The 19,349-nt window shown below is 34.3% G+C and overlaps 1 long non-coding RNA gene across 2 annotated transcripts; it reads right to left on the bottom strand.

The window, feature by feature from the left end:
- Positions 1-12,900: 12,900 nt before the first annotated feature.
- Positions 12,901-19,268, bottom strand: LOC110099512. 2 transcript variants are annotated; one of them, XR_003701742.1, is made up of 3 exons: positions 19,105-19,268; positions 18,437-18,545; positions 12,901-13,212 (listed from the first exon to the last, which is right to left on the bottom strand). It is a non-coding gene; the product is annotated as an uncharacterized LOC110099512 (long non-coding RNA). The 2 variants fall into 2 exon arrangements; XR_003701741.1 differs by lacking the exon at positions 12,901-13,212 and adding an exon at positions 15,475-16,113 and having other exon boundaries at positions 19,105-19,267.
- Between the last annotated feature and the right edge of the window lie 81 nt (positions 19,269-19,349).

Genomic DNA, 19,349 nt, shown 5'->3' on the forward strand with positions numbered 1-19,349 from the left:
AGCCTGAGGCTTTGTGTGGGTTGCCCGTTGCTAGCTTCTACGTTTTGTTTTCTTTTGTTGTTTGAATGGAAGTGAAATGAATTGAGGTTGGAGACTGTAGTTCTGTTTAGTTCAGTGAAGTTGTTAGCTGCTGCTTGTAAATTCTTTTTTGTATTTTGGTTTTGTTGCTGCAGTTCGCCTGATATGTTGTTGGTTGCTACTTTCTGTTTTTTGAAGTTGAAATGCAAGGAACTGAAGGAAGCGAAATGAGAAATTTATGAGCTGGGAGCCATCGTATAAGTGATGAAGTGATGATAATTAACCTTCTAAGATGAAAGTGGGCACTGGGAGTCGTATAAGTGTAAATTCTTATGTACTATTACAATTTACAACCAGGGGACATTTATATTAACTTAGAATAGCATATACTATCTTACATTCTTATTCAAAGAACATATTAAGTTAATATAAATTGTCACATTGGATGATAATTTGTTAATATTGATTAAACTTACATCTTACATCGCAATGACCTCATTATGAGATTAATGATTTGGAGGATTTAATCTTAGCAGAGCAATATATTATTATTACATATTAAAGTTTGCATATTAAATAATTAATTTTATTGCAGGTCATTGTAGAATTGAAGCCATTATTTCGAGGTGCATTTCAATATTTCTCTTACATTCAAATGTATAATTGTATTACTTATTATTCATTTATTCTCGAATTGAATTGAGGTTGTAAATTTGTAACTAAAAGTCTGAAAGGATGAACTTATTTGTAACTTGTAAGAAATTTCATAGATTTTTGAACGATTTGAGTTTGTAATTTAGTTATTAATTAAAAATTTTATTTATTGTTTAATTATTTTCAATTTTTCAAATTTATTTTTGCTGTTTTGCTCATATTTTTTCCATGAAATTATAATTAAAATTATTGTACATACAGTTTATCGAGTCAGGTTGAATTGACTCGAACCCGAGACAGGTCGATTTCGAGTTTCGAAAACCGTCCTGTTTCCTAAAACGGGTCGGGTTGACCTGAACCCGAAAATTGCCGAGTCAATCGGATCCGAACCCGACCCGTAACCCAAAATTGACACTCCTACTCGTTCATATAACTTTGAAAACTAATAACTTGATCCCTAATATTAACTAGTTGATCACCTACACTTTTAAGGGCTTTAGGCTTGGGCTAGTTAGGCTAGCTACTTCCCTCCCCTGGTTCTCCATTAGTGATCTTAAAAGATAAATTTTTATTCTTTGTTAGTACAAAAATAGGGAAGAGCTACTCCTTAGATTATCCTAAAGCCCTACTTGAATAAAAATTTCATAAACAAGATAAGGATGCACAAAACTTATAATTCTTGTGCTCCTAATCATGTATAGGAGGGACTGACAAATGACTTACCTTATATATAAGGTAAGGCCAGCCTGAATTACATAATTCAAAATGGCTTTATCCTTAGTAACCTCACTAATAATAGTACTTCACATTAACCTCAATAAAATGAAATAATGCCAAGCATTCCTGACCTGGGTGAGTGCAAAGGCAGATAAGTTTAATATTTTTCCCTCCCTAATCTTCCATTGTATATTGGACTTGGGGACAGCTAAGGCTTTCAGAATATCATCATAATCTATTGGGGAATTTATAACAGCATCATAGTCATCAAATTCATAATTATGGGCTCGATAGAACCTATTGATAGTAATACTACCGAATGATGCCCATTTCTCCTTAACAAAGACATTTTTATCTCAAGCTTTCTTTCAAGTTATAAGGAATTCCCTCACAATGGGGACCACATGCTATATGTTCTAAAATAAAAAGTTTCTCAACTCCTATTTGCTAACATATTCTTTATTATCCCCTAGACTTCTAACCCTCTTAGAGATAAGTTACTTATAAATAATTGAGTAAGTGTACCTTTCCTCTTCAACAACACTTATGAACCTCTTCTTATCATATGAAGAGGAGAATGAGGTTGTTCTATTCTTACCAATGGTTATCTTGGGTCATTGGAGTTGGATGAAATCAAGTGTAAACACTACAGAAAAAGATTTGGAATTGAGAATGCAGATGTGGATAATTATATTATATTATTGGATTTTGCTTTATATTTTTATAATCAAAACTACATAGCTTTCTTTATTTGGTAGACATTTGAGCCAATTAAGGCAAACTCATACATACATCAAATATGCCAACTTTAATCTAAAAACCTCTAGGTTGGTAGCCAAAGCTCTTTACTAATAGATCAAGGTGAGACGTGTAAATCAGCATAGCTAACAACATATCATCTCTAGAGATAGAAATGTGTTTGATTATTATTTTGAAAATAGAAATAAAATTTACTTTTATAATCAAACTTAATATAGAGAAAAAATATTAATCTTGAAAGAAAAAAATGATATTTACCTTTCATTTTAAAAATGAAATTAATAATGGTGTTAGCTAACGAGATCCCAAGATAAGTCTTCAGAAAAATCTTTACTAAAGTGGTGACTAAACTTCTTTAGATTTATGGTGGTTTTAATCAAGGGTATTAAAATCCATCTTCCAATTGGGAAAGTTTAAGGTTTGAATATTTCTTTGTAGAGTCAACGAATGAAAGGTATAAAGCAATTAAGATTTTAAAAAATCCAAAAACACTTTATGATGTAGAACAGGAGGAGGTGGGGGAGATTTAAAAAAAAAATTTGAATTTCAAACAAGAAGAATAAAGGAGGGAAGAGGTAATTAATATTCCTTAATCTTAGGCCGTAAATTAGGGAATAAATAATTAGAGAGAGGAGAGAAGATGAGCCGGCCAATGGAGGGAAGAGAAACAAGTGTTCACATACAATGTATGTGGACCCATGCATTAATGGGAGATTGGAGAGTTAAATCTGAAATAATTTCAAATTTAATATGATTGAAGGATGCTTCATAAAATAGATGTACTAATTAGAAAAGAATTTGAAATTTGGATATGGGATTAATTAATCAATAAATTTCAAAATTGATTAATTAGTTAAATAAAGAAACTTCCCAAAATTAATGTAATCAATGAGGGTGAATTTGAAATTCAAATTAGATTAATTCAAATTTGAAATCTTTCTGAATTAATGAGCAGTTTTGGAAGGAAGTGATATTAGGCAAAGAGATTGCTGGCGGGTGGGTTTGGGTGATGGTGGGGATGAAGCTGGCGGATTGGAGAGACCGGCGGCAAGGAAGGTTGGCAAGGGTGTTGGAGGCGGAGCTAAAGCTGTGGGGAGGAAAAAGGAAAGGTCAGTTTTGTGGAAGTGGAAGGGTTTACGGGAGAATCGGCTGGTGGAAAGTGGAGGATTTTGGCCAGCGGTCAAGGGAGGAGGAGAAGAGGATTTAGGGAAAGAAAGATACAACTGAGAGCCCGGACACATCCTACAGCTGACGGGTACTACGTTGCCCTTCACCAAGGGACTTCAGGCCACAAGCCTGGACACATCCTGCGGCTGGTGGAAGCTATGAATTTCTCTCATAGGAATCTCACCCAAGGTTCTTCCCAAAGAACAAAAGTGCAAAAACACAATTTTTTTATTATAATTTCATCATGCCTAATACAAGAGAATGGGCCTCTATATATAGGCCTCAAAAGAAATTAAAAGACACATTTGCCCCTTGGGCTTATATAAGACAAGACTCTTAAAGAAAAGGGTGAAAAGGGAAAATTGCAAAATTAAATCAAAATACAAGTAATAAACTGAAATAAAATGGAGTGATCTCGGCCGTCGATATTCGACTCTTCCTTTGAATATCGTCCACCGTCGGATGTCTGCATCACTCTAACCTAGTTTATGTTGGGATTTACCAATATATATTAAGATTGAATTTTATATTTAAACGGACAATTTATTAGATGATTAGGATAGTCCTCCCATAAGGAAATGCAAAAATTGTGCCAAAGTGCAAAAATGGATATACGTCTGCTTAGAGTAGACAGCCAGTGAACCACATAGTCTCTTTTATAAATCCAATCTTTTTAAGTCTAATGTATGCAAGATAATAAGTTGTTTATTTTGGAATCAAGGTTTTAAGGTTTAGAATTTGAAATCAAGGTTTAAAGATTCGATGTCAAGTGTCGAAATTTACCCAACTAGAAATAAAATTTACTCTTACTTTAAATTTTTTTAATGCAACTACTGAACACTACATTTCTAACTTCTTAAGAAAAATCTAGCAGTATTACAACCCTATACCAACAGGAATAGTAGACTCACCCCAATAACTTTGGCTATCGCTTTCTTGCATAGGCTTATGTGCGTTGTTTTGTGTAGATAGAAGAAAAATAAATATGCATGCCATTTATTCAATGAAGGTAATGGTGTTTGTGTTTTAAGGTATAAACAACACATAATCCTAAGAGCCTAAAATGTATGTCCAGGCATAAATATATGCAACATGATGTGTAAGAAATTATGTTTGCCTTACATAGACTTTAATTTCATGAATTGATTAAAATGGTATTTTTAATTCTCTCGGTCTTAATTTAGTTTTCCATAGATCATGCATTAGCTTAAAATCAAGTGTAATATATATTACCCTGACGGAGGAATAGAGGAACAGTTGGGATATTTAAAATAAAACTTTTTCATACAAAGATATATGATGGCTAGGGTTTTGGAATCTTACGAGATGCAATAATTATAGTTAAGTGGAAACTTAGCCTAATACTCTTACAAGCTTCATAGTGACTTAAGAGTAAATTTGATCTGATTTACAGCAAACTTTAGAAGAGTTTAACTTCTTCATACATGAATTTGTTCAAAATTATAAGTGCAGAACAATTTTTTAATATAAAACTTTTTGTTTTGGCGCTTGTAGTAGAATTCTTTTTTAACGCTCTTTTCAAATTTTGTTGGTAAGATAATATTGGTGATCCACATAGATAGTATTGGAGTAAAAGAATATCACTATTTCCCATGGGAATGATACTCAACTCACATCTTTATTACTTGACGCGGCACGTGCACTTGCATAAATTAAGTATTTGCATAACTATTTTAATCATCTAATAACATGTCACCTGCCCACTAGAAATATGCCTTCTTAATAGACGAGTCAATTTTACCTATCATTATTTCAGCTGAGTTAGCAAAAGAATAAGAAGGTAAGTTGATTAGGGTTCTTAAATCATATAATAAAGCTTTTGGTTGGATCATTGTTGATATTAAGAGAATTAGTCCACTCTTGTATAGCATAAGATCCTGATAGAAGAAAATTCCCAATCAAAGGTTAACCCTCAACAAAAATTGAATCCTGATATGGAGGATGTGAAGAAATAAATTTTTAAGAGGCCTGAAACATTTATTATTTATCTCATTTACCATAGTGCATGATTTAGTCCCATCCATTATGTGTCAAAGAAGGGAGGCTTGGCTATAGTAGCTAAAGAGAATAACGAGTTGATACGCACTAGGATGGTTACAGCTTTGATGATATGTATACACTCTAGGAAACTAAAGAAGGCTATTGTGAAGGATTATTTTCCATTTCCCTTTATTGATCAGATGGTTGATATGTTAAGAGGGCATCCTTTCTTATTGCTTCCTCGATAGATATTCAAGATACCACCAAACTCTTACAATACCAAAAGATTAAGTTAAAATTACTTTCACCAATCCTCATGAAATATTTTCCTCTAGGAGAATGCTTGTTGGATTATGCAATGCCCTTGCTACTTTTTATAAGTATATAATGTCAATTTTTTTCAGATTTAGTTGAGCATGACATTAAGATCTTCATGGATGACATCTCTATTTTTTGTACTTTTTTATTCTTATTTGGAACATTTATCAGTTATTTTAAAAAGATGTGAAGAATCAATTTAGTTAGTAAATTGGAAGAAATATCAATTCATAGTTGTATAAGGCATAATGATAGGACAAAAAAATGTTGGAGAGATGTTTAGAAGTGGATAGGGCCAAAGTTTAGGTAATAAAAAATCTATCACACCAACTTATATTAAGGGAATTAAAAGTTTCTTTGGACATTCTGGTTTTTACAGAAGATTCATAAAAGGTTTCTCAAAGATTACTTAGCCTTTATGTCATTTGCTTAAAAAAGATGCCCCATTTGAATTTAATGATGAATGTCTTAAAGCTTTTAATATTTAAAATATTATTTTATCACTAAACCTCTTATTGTTACACCTTATTGTACATTGCATTTTGAGATCATGTGTAATGGTAGAGATCATGATTTTGGAGCAATCTTAGGGCAAGAATTGATAAGAAGTTTCATGCATATACTATGCTAGTTAAACATTGAATGTGTCTCAAATTAATAATGCCTCAACAAAGAATGAATTATTAGTTATAGTCTTTGCCTCTGATAAGTTTAGATCTTATTTGATTGGCACCAATCTTATTATAAATGTTGATCAATATGGTAACAAATATCTAGTAACAAAGAAATATATTAAACCTAGATTGGTGAGGTGGAGTCTCTTCTTACAAGAGTTTAATGTAGAAATCTTAAATATAAAGGGAAAAGAGAACCAGGTGATTGAACATTTATCTAGAATAGAACTAGAAAAACCTACATATAATAAGTGTGACATTAATGAGATTTTTTCTAGATTATTTCATTGCATTCATAGTGTGTGCCTTGATATGCTGACATTGTGAACTTCTTGTGAAATGAGTGATTCAATTTAACATTGCATACACCCAAAGGTGAAAATTCATGCATGATGTCAAATTCTACTTTTGAGGTGAGCGATATTTATTTAGAAAATGCAAAGATCAAATTATTAAAAGCTGTCCCCAGAGAGAAGATTGAACTGATCATTAATAAGTGTCATGACTCAAAATATGGAGGGATATATGGTGTGGATGGCCTAGCCGAGCATGCCACGGTTGATTGGGAGTGGAGCTGGACTAAAGAGCATGGTTGAGCGGACTGGAAGAGCTGGTCGATAGAGGGTAGAGACCGTCTCGGCTCCTACCACGAAGGATTATTTGGTTGTCCTCGAGATCCTTGATTTGAAAGCCAAATGAGTCAAAGGAAATGAAGCAGTTGTTATCAACAATTATCTTGTGAATTGATAGTAGATTGTGGGATAAAGAAGGAACATGAAGTAGATTGCGAAGGTATAACTTACGGGTTGATTAGGGTAAGGGAAGGATACCATCGCCGGTGTTTTGGATGGGAAGCGTGCTGCCATTGGCTATGGAGATCGAGTCAGACCCTTGGTAGGAAAGTGGTTGATATATGTTGTTGACATCGGACGTGAGGTGAGACGAGGCTCCGCAGTCAAGGACCCACTCTATTGGATTGAAGGATGGAGAGTGAGTGAGCATTGCATCGGGGCAGCCGGTGTGTAGTTGAGGTTGCACCTGTGCCAGCACTATGCAGCTATATGACCAAGTTTTTTACATATTTGGCATGTTGGTCTGGATGTTGCTGATGATGGATTTACTAAGCCGGCGGATCTTGAGTTGCGAGTGTTTGTTACTCTGCCTCTAGGTGGATGAGATGATTGGGACGAAAAATTACCTCTGCCCCGATTGGGGCGAAAGTTACTGTTGAATGCAACATTGTCCTTGGATAGGGATGTATCCTTGAGGAGCTGATTTTAGATATTAATTTCCTCACTACAAAGTAGAGAGTAGAGAACCTCCAGGATAATAGAGGTTTGACAGGTCCAGATGGATGTGCAGGAGTTGTATGCCGTCGGAAGCCCATTGACGATATAGTGGATGATATCATTGATGTCGACTCGAGACCCAGCTGCTGCAATGTTATCCATTAGGCATTTGATATGTGCAAGATATGCTTGCATCAAACTGTCGCCCATAGTGACATTGTGAAGAGCATTATTCAATTGGATAATCCATGACCTGTTAGTGGGCTGAAGGCCATTTTATAGCATTTTTCAAATTTCGTGGGTTGAAGACAGATTGAGAATGTAAGGCAGTATGGAAGGGAAAATAGTAGAGAAGATTGCGGATACTATGTTTTGATCTATTAGCTTCCATAGATGGTGGTCAATGCTAGATTCAAGCGGCTGTTTTTGAGTTCCGGTGAGATATCCTCCAGATGGCGTAGTTCTCGTTGTTGAGCTAGGTGGTGACGATTTGCTTGATGTTGGACATGAGAAATTTGAGAGGTGAGGGTATGGTGAATTCTGCCATTGATGCCGAGAAGGAGGAAGCAGGTTGTAAGGCGGATTGAGTATTGGAAGCTTCACGTTCGAACATGGTGAGCTGAGCTGTGGAGCACTATAGCTCTAATACCATGAGAGAAACCTGCATCAAAGAAGGATTAGAAAGTAGATAATCGCATTAACAGAGAGTATTGAGGCAATGGATTTTATTTCCTTCAATGAAGTTCAACCCGCTACCCATTACATATATAGTGAAAAGAGAACAAAATATTCTTACGTTAGGCGTTACTTTCAGGATAGTGATGATATTTGCTATTGTCAGAAGCATAGTGGGCACATGTGCCGCTAGTTGCTAATAGATATATGCTAGCCTAATCTTCAGATTCAAGCATTTGAAGGAAACTACCAAGTGCCAGAGCACTGTCTTCAACAAAAGTGCTGGGTAAAACCTATATCGAGATAGTACAAAAATCCACTCCTCGATGAACTAAGAAGAGGATATCTTACCTGGGTAGAACGTATATGTTATATGGCATATAGTAGTAGCATGAACTTGGGTATCTGAGGGTTGATATTTAAAATTAGAAATTTTTGCCATCTTGCACTTAAAGCGGATGGTGGGGGGAATGGATGATGGACCCGATCAAGATCCCATGGTTCCGTTATCTAAGGCCATCGTGGTCCCTAGTCTACTTAGTCAGAGGAGGTAGTCGACCCAACCTGATAGAAGGATCCTTGTCAACAGTCATGGGTTGCTTCGTCCAAAGGGACCTTATAGAACTGGGGTGGGTATTTGTGTAAGGGAACAAATTTGAATCCACCTTATTTAACAGAGGGCTTTAGGCCCTATCAATTACATCATATTGATGCATATCTCAAGGATTTGATGCAACTAAGGAACGTATTGGTTCTGGCCATAACCGTTATCTCGTGGTGCCATTTGGCGACAGAATCATTCGGTTCAGAGGGCCCTGGGTCATAACCGTTTATCCTGCGGTGTCATTTGGCAATAAAATTGTCAGTCAAATGACATATACCCCATCCTTACTAGCAGGAGATTATTTGAGAATAGATCATAGTGATATTTTCGACTATGCATTAGCTCTTTGTGAGCTAAAGTAAATTTCAATTTGTCTACCTCGACAAACTGTTACGGATGGCAGATGGATTTTGCTCTAAGTGCTTAATTTTGGATTACAGTTTTAAATATTCTAGACTTGGATGATTTTTGGAAATTTGAGTTTTTGAGTATTTGTGTGATGTTTTGAATTATTTGGAATGGACTCCTCCGATTGAGATTTGCATTCAACACAACCATCATTGGGGTATTTGTAGTTATTGCATTTTGTCTGTTGGACCTTGTTGACTCTATCGAGCTGTTAATAGAGGATTAGGTTTCGTAGGCTTTATGCCTTTGTTGATGATTTTTTTTTCATCAACCTTGGAGGCCTTATATGAACATATAAAACAGATATTTTGGTTGACACCTTGACTGTATATCTATTTGATAATTTGAGCTATGTCGACTCCTATTTATCCATATAAAAGGATCAGGTCCGAACTACATTCATTTAATGACCTGCACAGCATCCCTAGACATCACGTGTGTATCCATAGCATGCTCATCGGGGCCCATGCAGGTTGTGTGATTATACATGTTCTTTTGTGTACCTATGTGCATACATATTACAGTGCATGTGCAGGGGCATTCTTGAAATATTGTAAACACCTTTTGTCTACTTACATAGATGTTGTGGATCTGGTGGCATGGTGTCGTACCATGGACATTTGTTCATTGTATACAGGTAGACTATTGTGCACTACTATCATTTTACACATGTATAATGCAATGCACTAACGAATCTCCTGCTTTGCATTTTGTAGATTCTTGTAGGTGACATGTTGTATTCATGATATTTATAATTATGCTTACAAAAACATTTTCATGATATTTATACTTTATTTTCCTCTTGTACTGTTGTTTATTATTAAAATAGAAAATACTTTGTTTATATTGATTTTCATGGCTGGCTAAATCATTTCTCTGAGCTTATATGTTTGTAAAAAATGAGATCTTCTTCGTATGAATCACATCATGTCGTTTTTAAATCCCTTGTACTTCATTTAGTTTGGGTAAACTTCTTGTATGAACATAAAATTTAGTGTGATATTTGTCCTCAACAAAGGAGTAGTGGAACAAATAGGAAATTTAGAAATATGTCACAAAAAAAATCAACTTGATCATGCACAAATCTCGATGTGAATAAGAACATTAAAAATTGAATTCATGATCATCTGAACTCCAATTTTAGCAAACTTATAGTCAAAGTGATCATCTCAGAGAGACAAACTCAATGACATCAAATTCAGTTCAATCTGAGCTCAAATGAACCCAAATCAAAGGACCAAAACACTCTGGAAGCTTCAAAGCATTTAATTGGATAACCAAACAATATTCAAATATGGCATGCTTATAGTAGAATCAAGCAGCTCGACAAGACGAATCAACAAGCCCAAGATTTGTTGAATTCTAACATCATTAAGGCACTTAAATACTTGATAAACACTCTATGGCAAGGAAACTAATACCAGTCGTTCGATGGAACACTCACAACCTACCCTTGATCTTCTCCCTATTTACTAGACGTGTCACTCCCAAAAACTATAAATAACCTCTTATTCTTCACGTGAAGAGAGGGAGGAGAAAAGGAGGAAATTTAAGAGCTCTCTTTCAACCTCCATCCAGTGTTGCCATCGCCGTAGTTCTTGTTGACCACTATCACCCACCAACTATGGTCATTACGACTTTGTCGCCCGCTGACTACGGTCCCTCCAATCACCATCGTCCACCAACTACAGTACTTCTGACCACCATCACCCGTCAACTACTATCTCTCCGGCCATTGTCGCCCGCCGACTATGATCCTACTGATCAAATAAACAGGGAAACACTATTTTAAGAGCAGCTATCATGTCATTCTCCAACTATGTATTATATACAAAAAGCCAATTTTTATCAACCACCAATACTAGTGGAATCATTTCAATTAGGCTAGGTCCTATAATTTTTCCCCTTTTTCAGGATTTTCCATATAAAAATCTTGAAGTCTTCTATGAATGCTACACCCTACTCTTTTATTTATTTGTGTCCCAGATCTTCATGCAAAGCAAAGACGCTAAACTTTATATCACTCTACCGCCGCGAATATTCCATGACTCAACAATCTCTATCAAAGGAAGAGATAAACTATATCATCAATTTGAAAGAAAAGAGTTTGAAAGATAAACTAGAAGTGAAAACCAGAACTCAAAGATGGACAGCGAGAGATAGAAAACAAAGCCATAATTTTGTATTCAACTTATTGATCTATTATAAAGCACATCTCACTTATATACAATAAAAACAACAACAACATCAAGCCTTTATCCCACTACGTGGGGTCGGCTACATAAATCCTTCTTCTCCATTGTGTCTTATTAAAGGTCAAATTATTGTTTAAATCTAATAAAGAAAGGTCATTCCTAATATTTTCTAACCAAGTCTAAATCTCACTAATATAAAAAATATAAATAAATAAATTCACACATATATACACACACAAGAAGATAAAGATCAAATATAACATAATTCAAACTCATTATCAAATTATTGAAATGAATAAAATAAACTTTCTGATTCCTAGAATACCAAAAAGAAACTAAACTAAACTATACTATTTGCATCAATTCACCATGCATCAGCCGTCAACGCACCTCAGTAAAAATGGCATTCCTCATAGCCAAAAGAACAAAAATGCTGGCACGGTTTGCATTTTTCCATTACCATATCTTCAAGTTTAATATGTCGCAAGCAAAGAAGAAAAATCAAATAAAACTAGAATTTATTAATGTTAGTTCACCATTCATTCTACCAATTTCACTCTATAGGTAACCTCAACAGAATTGCGGCCTCTGACCTGCATGCAATGGCCTATTCTTCAATCATAATGACCATAAATTCAATTAAAGGTGAACTATAATCAAACAGAAGCCCACCACATCTATCAGGTGAGCGTAGTATGAGCTAATGAAGAGATGACTGGCATCAGAACAAAGAAAATACACCGCTTACAAAGAAAACACACCTAATGTAGTTATATATGTATTTACTTAACGTTTTAGTAGGCTTTCCTGTCGCACCAAAAATCATAGCCCCGAACAAAGAAATATAAGCAGAAGGGGGTACCAAATGAAATCAATAAACATTCTCACTTTAGAATCTCTCTCTCTCTCTCTCTCTCTCTCTTGTTTTTGCTCTATGAGCTTTACAAATCTTAGAAGTATAGTTTTGATATTACTCAGGGATAAAAATGGATCAAATGTACTATAAGGTACAATGAGCATGGAGTTATGCCGAGAAACATAAGTCAAAAACCACAAGGAGCACAGCAGGGAAAAGACTCTTTAGGGAACATGGACAACCAACACTCCATGACAAACAAGAAACTAGTAAAGATGGAAGAAAGGATCACGAGGAAGATCTAGGAAGATATCGAGCACATTACTAAAACAACTCCAAGGGTAGATATATGCTAGCCTAATCTTCAGATTCAATCATTTGAAGGAAACTACCACGTACCAGAACACTGTCTTCAACCCAAGCGCTGAGTAAAAACTATATCCAGATAGTACAAAAATTCACTGCTCCATGAACTAAGAAGAGGAAATCTTACCTGATTCTGAAGGGCGATTTCAGAGGTGAAACCTTTAGCAAATTTTTTAAATGACTTAGATTCCACTGAACATTGAGTTAATAACCTCCCTAATCAATATCAACATCATCAACACCTTGAAATCCCACTAATTCTTTACAAGTACTAAGTAATTACATCTTAGGTGATTCTCGAACCTTTCATTGGTAGCAATAACATCATTCACCAAGTTCAAATAACTCTTCATCCCTCAATTTGCTAGTGCCAAGCTATTGAAGATCTCGCAAGCCCTTTTGGCAATTAGATAAGAACTTGAAGAGTTGTCACAAAAAATTATCAATAACTTCTAACATGAGATGTTAAATGCAAGCATCTGGAATTTGTAGACACCTTGGTCGTGTGCACCTAGGGAATTAAATAAAGATCATTAAAATATATATTAGGACTAAAATTGCCAAATACATTAGCAAAAATGTTAAGACACGCCAACAATGACATAAATGTATAAAAATACAATCATGAGGAAGTACCAAGATCTCCATATCTCGAATATGGAAACTCACAACTATACCCGCATTAAATTCAAGGATCTGGAACTCGTAGACACCCTTGTTGCATGCACTTAGAAAATTAAATAAAGATCATTGAAATACATATTAGGACTAAAACAACCAAATACATTAGAGAAAATGTTAAAACACACCAACCACATAAATGTCAAAAAATACAATCAGGAGGAGGTACCAAGATCTTGATATCATGAATATGGGAACTCACAACAACACCAATGTTAAACTAACATAGAACCTATCATGACACTAAGCTAGTGAAAGCAATCAGGTATGAAGACTACTTCCATCAAATGCCTTCGTTATATACAGAACCACACAAATAGAGACCAAGGAATTAGTATGCTTTTCATAAAGACAATGGTCACGATGGAATATAAAAGATCGTCGACATCTTTCAGGATTAGTTGAACAAATGATCAAAGCATATATATATATATATATATATATGAAGAGTACGTACTCAGTCAAATGGAGTGACCATCCCAAATCTAGTTATACTTCCAATAGATGTATCTTATAAAAGAAACATTTTAACTTTATTTCTTGTGACGAGTGCTAAGAAATTTTCATTTGACTGACATTAAAAACTTTTTTATCATTAGAACATACTTCAACAATTGCTCATTACATGATTAGTTATGGTTTTATTAATGCTCGAGACATCAAAATTCGGTGCTAGAATTGGATGCTTACCTCTCATTACTGAAGGAACTCAATATCCAATTGCATTTGCGATTAAAAAGAATTTAACATGTAAAATTATTTTTGGTACTAAGGGAATTTCTAATTTGTGTTTGGTCATTATTGTATATAAGGTGAGATTTGTCATCAAACTTATTTAATGATGTCTTTATTCAATCTTTATTCATACACAACAACGTCAATAGATTTCAATTATTATACTTTTACAATCTAGAATTTTATCCAGCTATTCTAGAATATCAATTGTCAAGATTTTATTAAGTACTATGCTAAAAATTCTTAGTGCCAATAGATAAAAATGTTCAGCCCAAGAATACTTCTTCTCCTTTTGGACTAGATTTTCATTAAGAAGTACAACAATCCATTCTAGTCGGCAAGAATAGGTGGTTACCCCATAAAGACAAAAGACTTTAAGGAAAGTTGAAGCCAATTAATGGCCAAGATGAATTTATCTAGAGATATTTTATGGAAGTGAGATAACTTAGGCATAAGAGATATTGCTATCTTCACTCAACAAGTTTGATGTTGGTATTCACAGCATTACAACAAAAGATATCATAAGTTGCTTCTAATTATTATTAAAAAGAAAAAAGAAGAAAACAAGTGAACAAAAGACAAGTACGTCCAAAGAACTCATTTCATTACAAAAAGGTATATATTTCATATAAAATAGTGATATAAGATGTGTATCAAAAGTCAATTTTTAAAAATGCATTATTTACATTATGATGATTTTTCGCTCCTATTTCTTCCATTGTTAAACGGGCTCATCAGCTGCATCTTCTCAGACTAGGAAAGACTAAGTTTTTTTTGCTTACTGACTTTGCCAAATTGTCTAACTAAGTGTTTTGCTCCCCAAAAGATAACACAGAATCAACGAGCTATTTTCACTACGCTTCAAACTAAACAAGCAAGTTCTCTAAAATTCTTACTTTATTTTGCAAATTAGTAGCTCGTAATCCAAATGCTGCTTTAAGTATGTTTCTTCTTTGACTCTTTCATTGGCTTACTCGACATATTTAATAAAGTTCTGCTCAATTGATTTGAGTTTAATGAAAAAAACATGTTGTAATTCAAGACAATTAATCCATCTCATCTTTCATTTTGCCAATTTGTTTAAGGTCTTGAATAGAACTTGGCAAAGTTTTCACCTTCTTTATCTCGTAATCATTTTCAATATGTTATTACTTCTTTGCAAGGATCTCACATTTGAATTAGCGGTGTCATCAAAAAATTCTCCCTAATCAATGTCTAAAGGTTGACCAAGCTCAAATAAAGAAAGAATCTTGCCCAAAATCATGGAAACTAGAAGCCTTGTAGAAAATAATTAAACTAAGCAATAAGAGAGAAACCAGTGATAAGAAAAAAAGGATCACAGCATACTCGGTGAAGGTTGTCTGAATAGGCTAGCCACCTTAATAGGTAAGTTTGAAAAATATTTTACACAATTCAACTCCTTTGCTCAAATAAAATAAAATAAACTCAAACTACTCATCAAACAAGCATGAGCTCATCATCTCAATGGATGAAACTTTACTAATGGGTCATATACTTTACAAAGAATAACCTCCACCCCCCTTCCCCGGCAATAAACAACTTTCTTCAACCCTATGGCTTTATTAATGTTAATGAGAAGAAATCAAGTGATCTTAACCATGCTTACTTTGAACATGTAAAGAGAGATTTATGCTCAATTTGACCCGTTGTTCTTACGGGATAATTATGAATGTAATTATGATAACAAAATAGTTCGGAAAAATCTAGTTAGGCACTTAGCCGTAGTGTTGAAGAATGAAGAAAGAGGAGCTGTAATTCTAGGCAAAACTGGTCGCAAATGAGACAAAGTTCATCGTTCTTCAATGTATTCTGAAACTTGCCTTCTTCTAAAGCGCGAATCACAAAATCTTCAACACCACCAAGCTCCATTTATAGTGACTTAACATTATGATTGGGGATCGATGAGGAAAATCTATATTTCAATTCCATAAAGTTTAGAGTACGGCTCAAAGAAGCCCTGCTGCATTGCATTCATCTGGATAAAATCAAAAGAAAAAGAAGAATAAGGAAAGCAAAAGAAGAGAAGATGTCGCTGCAATTACATTTGTAATAAAATTCATGAGAAATGAAGCATCACTCTATCACCTCAAGAGGGACAAATCCCAAGATATCACTTTGACACACGTACACTTGAAATGAGGTCAGTAGTCAAATCAACGTTTTTTTTATTATTTATTTCAAATCAATATAATTTTTTATTTATTTTGAATGGTCGCAAGTTCCTTTTTATTATATAGGAAAACTCTACTTAGAACAAAAAGCATAAGTCCCTGGTACATTCTCAAGCTCTGCAATGGAGGGCCGAGCTTAATTTCCTAATAGATTTTATACCACCGAAATCAATAATCTCCTCTCTAGATATTATGTATGAAGTAGCTATGTATGAACTCGACACAGCAATCAAATTGGCTTATTTATAGAGAGAGTGCGTTCCTCTAAAGATGGTCGATTTCTACAAGATATCTAGCCAAGATCTAGTATTAGGTGTGCCTTTAACTAAAATAGTATGAAGACGACTCTGCGGATACTTCAAGCACCTTTACCAAGTCACCAAGAAAACTCAGTTCGACCAAAAAGCTAAAAGCTAAGTAATGTTTCCAATTAGTTTTAACTTCACGAGCTACAAAATCAGTTCTCTAGATGGGCACAATCTCCCTCAAAGTCTTCAAAAGCATCAATCTATAGAGTAGCACATAGAAACTCTCAAAGTTTGTGTGCTATAAATTTCATCTTTAATAAAAAATTAATAGATATATCAAACTCAACTCAAATCTGTCACAACAAAAATAGACATTTTTTTCATTCTCTTGTTCCTTTTGTAATTACCCTCTAAAGAAATATGGAAATCGATATATATATAGCTGGAGAGAGAGAGAGAGAGAGAGAGCAAAGTTAGCCCAATTCATGACAACTTGGCAGGATGAAAGAATTGAAATGGTGAACTCACCCGGATCAAGATGTACTTAACTTGCGAAAGAATATTTAGTCAAAGGCATTGGTAGACATACTAGCACAAACACAAGGCTTCATCCAAACTACATCCAGCTAGTCCAAAACTTTACCAAGTTGATAATTTTACCCAACAAGTCGATGACTTTGCCCAAACAATCAGCGACTTCAACCATCAAACTGACAACGCCATACAAAAGAATTGTCATAGATATGCTAATAATGTGTAAAAACCCAAAGATATGAAAAGCATTTAAAATGAAAAATATAAAATTTTGAATTGCTGGTCGAATTAGAGCGCTTTGGCGCTGTACATGTGAACCCTGCAACGCTAGGGTTGAAAGCACTATGACGCCAGAAACCGCCGTCATGGCATTGGTGTCTCTGTCCTACAATAAATATGATTTTTTACGTGTAGCGCTGCAGCGCTAGGCCATTAAAAATATTTTTTCCTTATATCCTCTGCCACCTCTCCCTCACTCGCGTGGCTTGGTCGACAAAAAACAAAGCAGATGAATGTTGATATTGATCTGGTTTCAATGGTTGATCAATGAATAGAATGAATTGACAATATAATAAAGATTGAAAAAAATAAAAATAAAGAAATTCTTTCACTATAGATTCGGGGGAGTGACCTAATGAAAAGTTTAAGAATAAATGGAAAAACAAAAAAAACACTAAAAATTAGTCTCAACATAGGAAGTTAGAATAGGTACGACTTAAACCCCTCCACATCCTAAATTAGAAGAATGATTGCTTTGAGCAGCTTCTAAAGGAAATTGCCATTGACAATTCTTTGGCTCTCTCTTTAGGGTTAATGTATTTAATGATTTTGAGAGAAGATCGATTTAGTTCTCTTTGAAGATTTGATGTGAAAAGTTTGCATATTTCATTGAATTTCTTTTGAGAAAAGTTGTACGAATTTGGTGAGATATTCTTTTTCCTCATTAATAATTTCGTAAGAACATAATTTCATCAATTTTGTAACCTTTCTCAAGTTGTAATCCTTCTTAGATGCTTTACTTTTACAACTTTAATATCGCATATTACACGTGGTGCTAAAATTGCTTCTCCTATGTTAATCGATTGCTCTTTTGGTACTCACAAAAGAGTGTTTTAGCTACCTTTCCTGCAGCATGGAAAATCTATGATCTTAGCAAAATACAAATTATCCTTCCTCTAATTACAATTGCTCCAAAGGGAAGGAAAATGGTATTAGAAAATAAGAACTAATGCATATATATTTACTACCATCCATACAATATAAAATTTTAGAATAATGAGTTTTTGTCAAAACAGAAACAAAAAAAAAATACAAATTAGCTATAGAACTTATGACGGGAAGCCACCTGCCTATAGAGTGCCATCAAAATCTGTATCAAGATTTTCTCGGAGGTCATACTCAACCACAAGACCAAGGTTGTCCACAAGCTTATGATTCTTCATGCATCCTGCACACTGGAGACATCTGACATCAGATAAGTTTACTCATAGATCATTTTGGATTATTAAGGAAATTTGATATATCTAAAAGAGAAATACAGTAAGTGCGGTAAAAAGCTCAATAGTAAGGAAATTTATTAGCTGTGGACAAAAGCATGTAGCTCTACATGCAGAATCATTTAAAATTTAACAGCTCGAATCAAAGCACAAACTATAAGATGCCTTATTAAAAACATTGAATGGCATTTGTCCAAACTAAAGCCCACCCAAAAACTATTAAGAGTCAGCATATATTGCATTTTCACCTGGTAAATAAAATACAAAACAGTTCTTAAACATGCATCAATATATATATATCTATTATATGATTTTTTAGGAATATGAAATGAAAAGTATAAAATATTTATTTTTTAATAAAAATTTATGTTTGATATGTAAAATGAAACTTGTGTTAGATGCCACGGCTGAGTGGTTATGGCAGAGAAACTACAAATAATAAATTATATGCCCATAAAACAAATATAATTTGATGTAAAGCAATGGACACTCTAAAGCATAAAGGCTCACGGTATACCTGAACGAACACTGTTCCACGTTCATAGGCAACTCTATTGACTCTACGCTGCGTTCTTCCACCACAGGAATTGCATGTGAATTGCACGATCATGTTTCGTCTTGGAAGTTTCATATTAAATGATGCTTCCTGAAAATGTAATTATAACAATATGTAAAGAGGTAAAATCGCAAGATCTAGAATACAAGTAAAAGATATATATCTATATATATATATATATATATATATATAACAACTGCACTCCG

The sequence above is a fragment of the Dendrobium catenatum genome, unplaced genomic scaffold, assembly GCF_001605985.2.
Source record: "Dendrobium catenatum unplaced genomic scaffold, ASM160598v2 fragScaff_scaffold_114, whole genome shotgun sequence".
Taxonomy (NCBI): Eukaryota; Viridiplantae; Streptophyta; class Magnoliopsida; order Asparagales; family Orchidaceae; genus Dendrobium; species Dendrobium catenatum.